Raw genomic sequence first — 11183 nt, 5'->3', positions numbered from 1 at the left:
CATGAAACAGTTTACCTACGAAATTTGTGATATGTTTAAATTCCATAGTTAAAATGTTTTATCCGTTAGACTTTAAAACTTGCGTTAGTTGTCAAGGAATTCTTAGATTTTCCATTGGTGGTGCAACATTTTTTAATGTTTAACACTAAACAAGAATTAAGAAACAACTAAATGCATGGTGATTCAACATTTTTAGATATTCCATGGTTAACTATTGGATTAGGATAGTGCTTTGGCCAGCTACAGTACATATTTGGGCCTCAGACACTTACTAGCTGTGTGACCCCCTGTTTGCCTCAGTTTCCTCATCTGTAAAATGAGCTGGAGAAGGAAATGGCAAGCCATTCTAGTATCTTTGCCAAGAAAACCCCAAATGAAGTCATGAAGAGTCAGACACAACTGAAACAACTGAACAACAACAACAGAGTTAGAAGAGTTTGGTTCAAATCCTACCTCTCATAGTTATTACCTTGGGCAAATTACTTAACCTCCCTGGCCTTGTTTCCTCCTTTGCAAAATGTAAAATGGATCAAATGGCCTCAGAAATCCCTTACAGTTCTAGATCTTTGAAGCAATGAGTCCCTTCCCTCTCACTGTGTGAGAAAGCATATGTAAAATTTAAATTTATTCTGTTCTTTAAAGTTTGATTAATAATAGTGCTGCTTAGATACACATTTGATTTACTGTAACTTCTCTGGATCGTGTACTTAATTTTTGTGAATAAGGAGCTGTTATCAGACATGAGGCTGGAGAGGCAGCCTAGATCCTGGTGCAGAAGTGAGAGAGAAGGTCCTGAATACTGAAGATGGTTAGCTGTTGAGGATCCAGTTGGCTGGTGATTAAATAGGAGAAAACTGTTTTCTTTTACTGCTCCCCTCTTGATTTCCCTTGGCATAATTTGTGACCTGGAGCTAGGGTCCTTTTAGTCCTGATTCCTGATCTGTAGGTACCCAGATTATACCCAAAGAATGGGAAAGGCATGCAGAAGAAGTCATTAGAGATGGCTGGAGTGGATGGCTCCATGTGGGAGAACTTAACCTTTTCCCTTTCACTTTTTATATGCCTAATCAACCAGTGACTCAATCAGTGACCATGTTTAATATGCCTACTATGTGCCAGGTTCTGGGCTAGTCTCTATGGACACAATGACAAAAGCAAAAGTCCCTGCCTTAAGGACCTTACAGTTTACTTTGGGGAGATAATAGGTATATACAGTACATGGGTATATTCAAAATAGATAAGAAATCGATCCAAGGTGACTTAGGGGGAGAAGCCCTAAAAGCTGAGGGATAGGGTTCAGTAAAGGTCTCATGTAGAAGGTATTGCTTGAGTGAGTCTGGAAGAAAACTAGGGACTGAGAAATGAAGTTGAGGAGGGAGTGGATTCTAGGTACCAAGGACAGTTATGCAAAGATATTGAGACAGAATGCCACGTGTGAGGAACAGCAAGAAAGTCAATTGGCTGGATTAAAGTGTGTGTAGAAGGGAGCAACTGGAGTAAAGCCAAAAAATTTAGAGATAGGTTGTTTCAGGCATTAGATGTCAAATAGAATTTATATTTGACCCTAGAGGTAATAGAGAGTCTTTAATGACATCATTTGATTTCCACTTTAGGAAAATCAATTTGGCAGTTGAGTGGAGGATGTCCAGTCTGGAGTGGGAAGAAATTTGAGCAGGAAGACCAAAAAAGGGACTATTGCAATAGTCCAGGCAAGAGGGCCTGAATTAATTAAGGTCGTGGCTATGTGAGTGAGGAGAAGGGGATAGATGCAAGAGGTGCTGTAGAGATTAAAATAAGATTTCAGTAAACCACGTGGCCGTAGCATATAGACTACAAGTCCTGAAAATGGGGCTTCAGGGGTTGTGATCATATAGAGGAACATCCAGTTGTGAGGTGCGGGCTATAGAGGTCTATATTTCATTTTTTATATATTTGGAATAATAATCCATATCATCCCCTAGCTAACATTTGAACTCAATCAGGATGGGTTTAAACAGGTGAGAATTGCCAGTATTGGAAACTATGCAACAAGACATCTGTAAACTAAATGTGCTCTGTTGGCCAGAGGGGATACTGTAGCTTATTAAAAAGGCTATAGTGCCATAGAAGAACTGAGGTGAGCATGGATCAAGATGGATCTAGGAGGGTACCCTCTGTGATAATTCACTTAGTGCTCACTTGCTGGATAATTAATGCAGTAACATACTACATTGCCAATGCATACCCACAGCAGCTGCTATGAATATGCTGGTGTATTTCCAGGTTTGAATTGCAAAATATAACAGACCCTCTTCCTCAAAGATGAAACCAAGACATTTAGTCAAACACCAGAAAGACAAATCCACCATACTAACAAAGAAGTTTATACACATTACCAAAGCAGAGAGCACCTCCATCCCCAAGCCTTCCCTCTGTCAGGGCCTCCCCACAAATAAGCTCCCTTAGGCAAAAATCACTCCCTCTCTCACTCACTCTAGCTGCTCTGCCTGTGCCTGACTCTCTCCCTCCCAGCTCCACCTCACTCTCACTTCCTGCTCCACCCCTTCCTGCTCCACCCATTTGGCAAGCTCCTCCCACCACAGGTTACATGTGACCCAGGCTTCCACATGACCCAGGCTCGAAGCAGGTCACATGGGTTTATTAATGGATGGGAAAGATCTTCCCTTTCCCATTAACAGTACACATGCCATCATCCTACAGGCTTAGAGAAGGTAACACATAGGCCAATTTGTAATTCTGCTACTACTGCAGTGATCCAAGTATCACATTCAGAGTAAACAGGTTTCTCATTATTGAGAAATAATTCTTTTTGTTACCTGTAAATCAACTCTGCAAATTCTTCTACCTGTTCCTCCAGGAATCTGCAGGCAAGCTTTTCATTTAGCTGCAACTTCCTTTTGTTTTTTTAAATTTCAACTATAATTAGAATGTCAATATTGATATAATTCAATTTGTTAAGATATTGTTTCCCAGAGCTAAGGCCCAGCAAACAAGTAGTGCCCTGAACTTGACACAACAACAGTCCTTTGCTCTCACCCTCTGGATGATCTCAGCCACAGCAAAATCCCAGAATTGAGATTTATGATTTTCGTATTAATCTTTATTTGCCAGGGGATTCTGGACTGAGAGCTGGGGTTACAGCTGACATGCTGTAGCAGAAAGTGATCAATCAAATCTCCTGACACTCTGAACAAACCCTGAGCCTGTAACTGCTAAGTGAATTGAACCAGGTGCTGCACTCCTGTTCCTGCCACACTACCTCTGGTTCTGTACCCTGCTGAACAATCACAAGGCTCAACAACCCTCAAGACTTGAGACAATCACAAGGCTCAATGATTCTAATAATTTAGAGACTGTTCCCACAGGACCCCAGAACACCTGTATTGTCCCCAAAAATGCCAACTGTGGGAACCGTTTACTTAATTACTTGGATCCTGCCTTTTTGTGATTTTCATGCTTAAAAACCCTACCCCTGCCACAAGCCACAAGCCTTCCTCAGGAGGACTTGTACTTGCGAGCACTTTCCTCACTTGAAATTAAACTTCTATTTGATTCCTAACTCTCCCTTTTCTGGCCTGCTTTGTTTAGCTCCAGCCACCCATAGGTTAGAGACCAGTTCGGATCTGGTTGACAAATTCCTCCAATGTTATGTCAATTTACCAATGATTGCACAAGAATCATATATTTAAAATACCACCATAGGATCATGTAGTTAGAGCTGGAAGGACCCTTACAGGTGTCTCATTTTATAGATGAGGGAAATGATACTCAGTGTGGTTAAGAAATTTGCCCGTCACAGGACATTAAGGGGCAGAACCAGGATATAAATCTAAATCTTCTGATTCCATATTAGCGGTTGGGAGAATGAATTTAATTTCAAAAAAATAGTGAGGAGTAACACTTTTACATGCTTTTGCAAATCTCTTTAAAGTCTACGTTATTAGCTCCCTCCTACCTTTCAAATCTTCTTATGTGATTTTTTTTTTTGCATGTCTGAACCCTTTTTTGCCATACTGCTCTTGTCATTGCACAGGACTTAAAGCCACTTTGTATTTATCTTTGTTTCATTGATTGCTATGGCCAACCCTTCGGTCACTAAGTGGGCTTAACTGCTGATGGGCCATTCTGCAGTTAGCTAGGCTGCCTTCAGAAAGCAGTCCTCATCCATCATTGTACTGTAAGCTTTTTCAACATAATAGAAACTTCCAGAATTTGCACTCTGCTAGCCTTTGATAACTCAAGATAATCTCCATGCCATGCTAAAGAATTGCAATAGGACTTTCGTGGACTATCATATTGCAAATATGAAGATAGGGAATTACGAAAAGAAGCATTAGGAAAAGGATCTTGACTGGTGGCAACTTTCCTGGAGTAATTAAAACCGAACTTAAGACTGAAGCAGAGAGAAGGGATTTGACTGACCTTGAAATCCTATATTGTGTTGATTCCTAGAAGGATAAAACAATGTATCAGAAGTACAAAAACAGTAAAAGTACTTTAAAGGATACTATATTTCTCTCAGATTGAGGATAAAAATGATACAAAGCCTAGAGTTCATATGAGGTCTCCCATATGTTACATCTTTTGTTCTTAATATTTTGTTCTTAAAATTAAAAGAGAAACACTTTCAACCAAAGTGAATAAACACGACCTTATAAATACTCCCCTACCCCCACCCCGCAAAAGCTGGGCACTATGTGGCTAAAGCCATTTCTGGATAAGTTTTATAAAAGAGTATGATACGAATGAAATGAGCACTGGATTTGGGATTGAAAGATTTGGTTCACATTTGAACCATGCCACTGGAAAGTTTATGGACTCAGGCAAGTCCCTTCACCACTTTAGGGCTCAGTTTCTTTATCTGTAAAACAAGGAGAACATACTAGATGATCTCTCAGTCCTCTGCCAGGTCCACATACTATGACTGCATTTAAATGCATTTTATCTTCAGAGAGAAAGGAGGCCTTTTCACCCATTTTCATTTTATCTTGGGTGTCTGGCTTCCTGAGAGAAGCAAGTCATTGTATTAAAAGACACAGGAGGGGAGCACAAAAGTGACTTAATGTACAGAGTACAACTAGTGGAATCTTTAATTGAAGGGTAAAAAGGAATAGAATTCTAAATATCTAATTTTTCATTTTTTTTGATATTATTTGAGTGCACACATCCATACATGCAAAATTATGTTTCATTGAGTATTACTTCATTTCAATTAGATGGTCTACATTCCAAGGTCCTGCTGCTGGAGAATTTGCCTATAATGTTCAGGAAAGCTTCTAGATGACATATTATAAAGACTCCGGAATAGAGATGTGGCTTTAGCGATAGAACCAGACATCACAATCACGAAGAACAGCATTTCTCAAAGTGGGGTCTATGGACCCCTGGAAGTTCCCAAGACCTTCTAAGGGGACCTGTGAGATCAAAATTATTTTTTAAATAATATTAAGACATTATTAGCTTATTAAAATAATCCTCCCTTTTCTAACTATATATCTGTATGAGGCTGGATTTTCTTCATACACTTCAACCAAAGCAATATACCAAAACAGATTAAATGCAGAAGCAGACATGAGAATCCAGTTTTCTTAATCAATAAATCAATAAACATTTATTAAGAGCTTTCTATGTTTCAGTCACTGTGTTATGTGCTGCAGATACAAAAAGAAACAAAAGATAGTCCCTATCATCAAGAAGCTTACAATTTAATGAAGGAAACAACATGCGAATAAATATATACAAAGTAAGCTACATATAGAATAAATAGGAAGTAATTAATAGAAGGAAGACACTAGGATTAAGAAGGATCATAGAAGACTTCCAGGAAAAGAGAGGATTTTAGCTGGGACTTAAAGGAAGCTAGGGAGGTCAGTAGGTGGAATGGAGGAGGGAGAGCGTTCCAGGCATGGGAGTAGCCAGCGAAAAATCCAGAATGAAGAGATGGAGTGTCTTGTTCATAGAACAACCAGGAGGCCATGTTATTGGATTGAAGTGTACATGTTGATGAGTAAAGTATAAGAAGATTGGAAAGGTAGGAGGGAGCTAATAACGTAGACTTTAAAGAGATTTGCAAAAGCATGTAAAAGTGTTACTCCTCACTATTTTTTTGAAATATGTTTTTTAAATAAAAATATACTATTTATGTTAACATGTGATGGGTTTATTATTTTTAAATAAAATACATATTTTTTAAAATTTTAATTTTTAAAATTTCTTATGCAGGAAATACTGATAGACAATCCACATAAGCAAAAGCTTTTGGGGTCCTCAATAATTTTTAAGAGTGTAACAAGATCCTGAGACCAAAAATTTTGATAACAACTGATATAGAAAGATAAAAATTATTGCTATTTATAGACTCTTAATCTGGCTGGCTCCTCAATGCTATACTCTCAATTATATGCTGGCTGGTATTATTTTCTACAACTTTCTTGCTTAACACATGAGTCTTCAGCTGCTAGACCAGGTAGCAGAATTCTGATAACTTTCAGACCTCTATTGCTGTTGAAAATGTCTATCTGGGGATAATACCTTCTTTTAGTTGTCTTGGTCATGATCTTATTTTACAAAGTTCAACCTTATTTAAATCCACAAGTGTAAAGTGGTAACTGATCATTTGAAAATTTTTGCATGTTCTTTTTTATTACATTTTCCAAAAATTTTTATAGTTTTCTGAGACTCTTCCATTTTAGTGTTTCACTGTGGCATAGAGATGACCCTGAGTTCTTGAAGATTGTATTAAGGAAGTATAAGTTTTAGAATATCATAACAAGATGGAAAAGAAATGGGTGTTAGATAAGTTACTTAGTTTCCTTGGTTATCAACAGTAAATTGGTTACTACATGATGAAAGCAGCTCGTTAGGACTGGTAAGATGAAGAGGGATTATGATCTATATCCTGTCTATATTAAGCACAAATTATATGCCATTTACTATGCTAAGCACTATGGATATAAAGAAGGGCAAAAGATAGCCCCTGTCCATCAGCAAAACTATTTGGTACTGGCTAAGAAATACAGTGATGGATCAGTGGAATAGGTTAGGAACATAAGACACAGCAGTAAATGACCATAGTAATCTACTTTTTGATAAACTCAAAGACTCCAGCTTCTGGGATAAGAACTCACTATTTGACAAAAAATGCTGGGAAAACTGAAAAACAGTATAACAGAAACTATAGGCATAGATCAATATCTCACATTGTATACCAACATAAGGTCAAAATGGGTACATGATTTAAAAATAAAGGATGATACCATAAGCAAATTAAGAGAGCAAGGAATAGTTCATCTGTCAGATCTATGGAGAAGGAAAGGATGTATGACCAAACAAGAGATAGAGAACATTAAGAAATGCAAAATGGATAATTTTGGTTACATTAACTTTAAAAGTTTTTGCACAAAGCCAATGCAACCAAGATGAGAAGGAAAGCAGAAAGCTGGGAAACAATTTTTTTCAGCCAATGTTTCTGATAAAGGCCTCATTTCTAAAATATATAGAGAACTGAGTCAAATTTGTAAGAATACAAGTCATTCCCCAGTTGATAAATGGTCAAAGGATATGAACAGGCAGTTTTCAGAGGAAGAAATTAAAGCTATGAAAAAATAGTATGAAAAACAGTATGAAAAAATGTGAAAAAATACTCTAAATCACCATTGACTAATGAAATGCAAATTAAAACAACTGTGAGGTACCACCTAACACCTATCCGATTGGCTAATATGACAGAAAAAAAGATAAATATTGGAGAAAATGTGGGAAAATTGGAACACTAATGTATTGTTGGTGGAATTGTGAACTGACCCAGCCATTCTGGAGAACAATTTGGGACTATGCCCAAAGGGCCACAAAACTGCATAATTGTTCCAGTAATACCACTACTAGGTCTGTATTCCAAAGAGATCATAAAAAAGGGAAAAGGACCCACATGTACAAAAATATTTATAGCAGCTCTTTTTGTGGTGGCTAAGAATTGCAAATTGAGGGGATGTCCATGAATTGGGGAACGGCTGAACAAGTTGTGGTATACAAATGTAATGGAATACTATTGTGCTATAAGAAATGAGGAGTAGGCAGATTTCAGAAAAACCTGGACTTAAATGTACTGATGCTGAGTGAAATGAGCAGAACCAGGAGAGTGTTGTATACAGTAACAGCAACATTATGCACTGTCTAACTGGGATAGACTTAGCTCTTCTCAGCAATGCAAGGATCAAAGACAACTCCAAAAAACTCATGATGGAAAATGCTATCCACATCCAGAGAAAGAACTTTGGAGTCTGAATGCAGATCAAAGCATACTATTTGCTCTCTCTTTCTTTTTTTGTTTCTTCTTTCTTGTGCTTCCTCTCATTGGTTCTAATTCTTCTTTACAACATGACTAATGTGAAAGTATGTTTAATATGAAAGTATATATAGAGCCTATATCAGATTGCATGCCATCTTGGGGATGGGGGAGGGGAGGGAGGGAGAGAAAATTTATGGAAGTGAATGTTGGAAAGTAAAATTAATTAATTAAAAAAAGAAATGAGCAGGCAAACTTCAGAAAAACTTGGAAAGACTTAGACGAATTGATGCTGAGTGAAGTGAGCAGAATCAGGAGAACATTGTAAGCAGTAACGGCAACATTGTGCCATGATCAACTATACAACAACAATACAAGGATCCAAGACAATTCCAAGGGACTGGATGGAATGATGGAAAATGCTATCCATATCTAGAGAAAGAGCTATAGAGTCTGAATACAGATTGAAATATTCCATTTTCATAGGGTTTTTTCCTTTTTCTTGTGGCTTTTCCCTGTTTTTCTGATTCTTCTTTTATAACATGACGAATGTGGAAATATGATTAATATGATTGTACATCTATAACCTATATCAGATTGCTTGCTGTCTTGGGAAGGGGTGAGAGAAAAAAAAATGGAACTCAAAATCTTTTAAAAGTGAATCTTTAAAACTATCTTTACATGTAATTGGAAAAAAGTAAAATACTATTAAGTTGGGGGGTGGGGTGGAAGACAGCTCCTGCCCTCAGGGAGCTCACAATTTCATGGGGAGACAATATTCAAACAACTACAAACAAGCTACATGCAGGACAAATAGGGAATAATCAACAGAGGGAAGGCACTAGAATTAAGAAGGGCTAGATAACATTTCCTATAGAAGGTGGAATTTTGTCTGGGACTTGAAGGAAGCCAGGGAAGCTAGGAGGCAGAGATTTGTGGGAAGGAGCATTCAGGAATGGCAGAGGGCCAATGAAAATGTCTGGAGTCAAGAGATGGGATGTTTTGTGTGAGGAACAGCAAGGAGATCAGTATCGCTGAATTGAAATGTATGTGGTGGGCATATAAGGTGTAAGAAGACTGGAAGGTGGTGGTAGGATCTGTAATAGCGATTTAGATGTGAAGATCTTTCCCACTCATTGATAGATCATGTGACCTGCTTACATCACAGGAAGCCTAAGTCACATGTGGTGGGAGGAGCTTGCTGAGAGGAAAAGGAAGCTGTGTCACAGGAAATGCTGAGAGAGCCATTATGGCTGTTAATGGCTGTCATGGTAGTTAGAGCTGAGATAAAGAAAGTCAACCTGTGATAGCTGTATTGTGAGTTTGTTTTTGGGAAGGCCCCAGCAGGGGATGGCGAGGCTCCACGCTGTGATATTGTATTTTAAGTTCCTTGCTGTTATGATAAAGTGGACTGACTAGTTGTGGGAGCAGATTGCCTGGTTATGGGATATGGTTATCTGGTGTCTGAATAAATGTTTTACCTCTTCTACCTTCTATAGGGAGAGTCTCTCATACTTTGTGATAGAGAACTGCATAGGCATATTCACAATTATCATTGATGTTGTGTTTATTGCCTTGCTGTTACAGGAGCCATCTTATAAAGGACTTTGAATGCCAAAAAGAGAATTTTGTATTTTTCATAATGGTGATAGGGAGCCACTGGAGCTTTTTGAGTAGGGAATGACATGGTTGAATCTTAGCTTTAGGGAAATCACTTTTGCAGCTGAATGGAGGATGAACTAGAGAAAGGAGAGGCATGTGACAGGCAGATCGCCATGTAGGCTACTGGAATAAGCCAGGTGTTAGATGACAAGGGCCTGTGCCACTGTGGTAGCAAGATCAGAGGAGAGAGGGGAATGTATTTCTGATATTGCAAAGGTGAAATTGACAGGTCTTGGCAACAGATTGGATATGGGGAGGGGGAGCAAATGAGTTAAGGATGATGCCTAGGTTGCCACCCTGGAATCTGGGAGGATAGTGGTACCCTTGACAGGAATAGGGAAGTTTGGAAGGGGAGAACATTTGGAGAAAAAGACAATGAATTCAGTTTTGAACATGCTGAGTTCAAGATGTCAACTGATATCCAGTTTGAGATGTCTAATAGGCAGCTGGAAATACAAGACTGGAGGTCAGGAGAGAAGTTAGGGCTAGATAAGAAGATCTGAGAATCATCAACACTGAGAGGTGAGTGAATCCATGGGAACTTATGAAATCACCAAATGAAGTAATACAAAGGAAGAAGAGAAGAAGGCACAGGATAGGAGACCTATGGGACACCCATGAGTAGTGAGTTTGAACTGGATGAAGGTCTTGCAAAGGAGACTGAAAAAGAGCAGTCAGGCACAAAAGAAGATAGTAGGATCCTGCAGGAGTGGGGAACCTACAGCCTTGAGGCCACAAGTGGCTGTCTAAGTCTTCAAGTGTGGCCCTTTGACTGAATCCAAACTTCACAGGGGCCACGCTTGAGGACCTAGAGGGCCGCATGTGGCCTTGAGGCCGCAGGTTCCCCACCCCAGTAGAGAATATGAAAGAGAAGAGGATAATCAGCAGTGTCAAAGGCTGGAGAGTTCTACAAAGATGAGGACTGAGAAAAGGCTTTTGGATCTGGCAATAAAAGGATCATTGGTTAACTTTGGAGAGACTAATTCCAGTTGAATGATGAGGTTAGAAGCCAAACTATAAAGAGTTAAGAACAGAATGAGAGGAATGGAAATGGAGACACCTATTGTAGACAACCTTCTAAAGGAATTTAAGCTACAAAAGGCAGGAGAGCTGGGGCAATAGTGGAGATGGATTATCTATATAAGTGGAAAGAGCACACTCACTGATGAAATCAGCTATGGTAAAGCTAAGGAAGACTATCTTAGGACATTCCAATCAAATGAATCATTTACGACAC

This window comes from Trichosurus vulpecula, chromosome 1 (assembly GCF_011100635.1).
Source record: "Trichosurus vulpecula isolate mTriVul1 chromosome 1, mTriVul1.pri, whole genome shotgun sequence".
NCBI classification, from domain to species: Eukaryota; Metazoa; Chordata; class Mammalia; order Diprotodontia; family Phalangeridae; genus Trichosurus; species Trichosurus vulpecula.
This window is presented reverse-complemented; position numbering follows the sequence as displayed.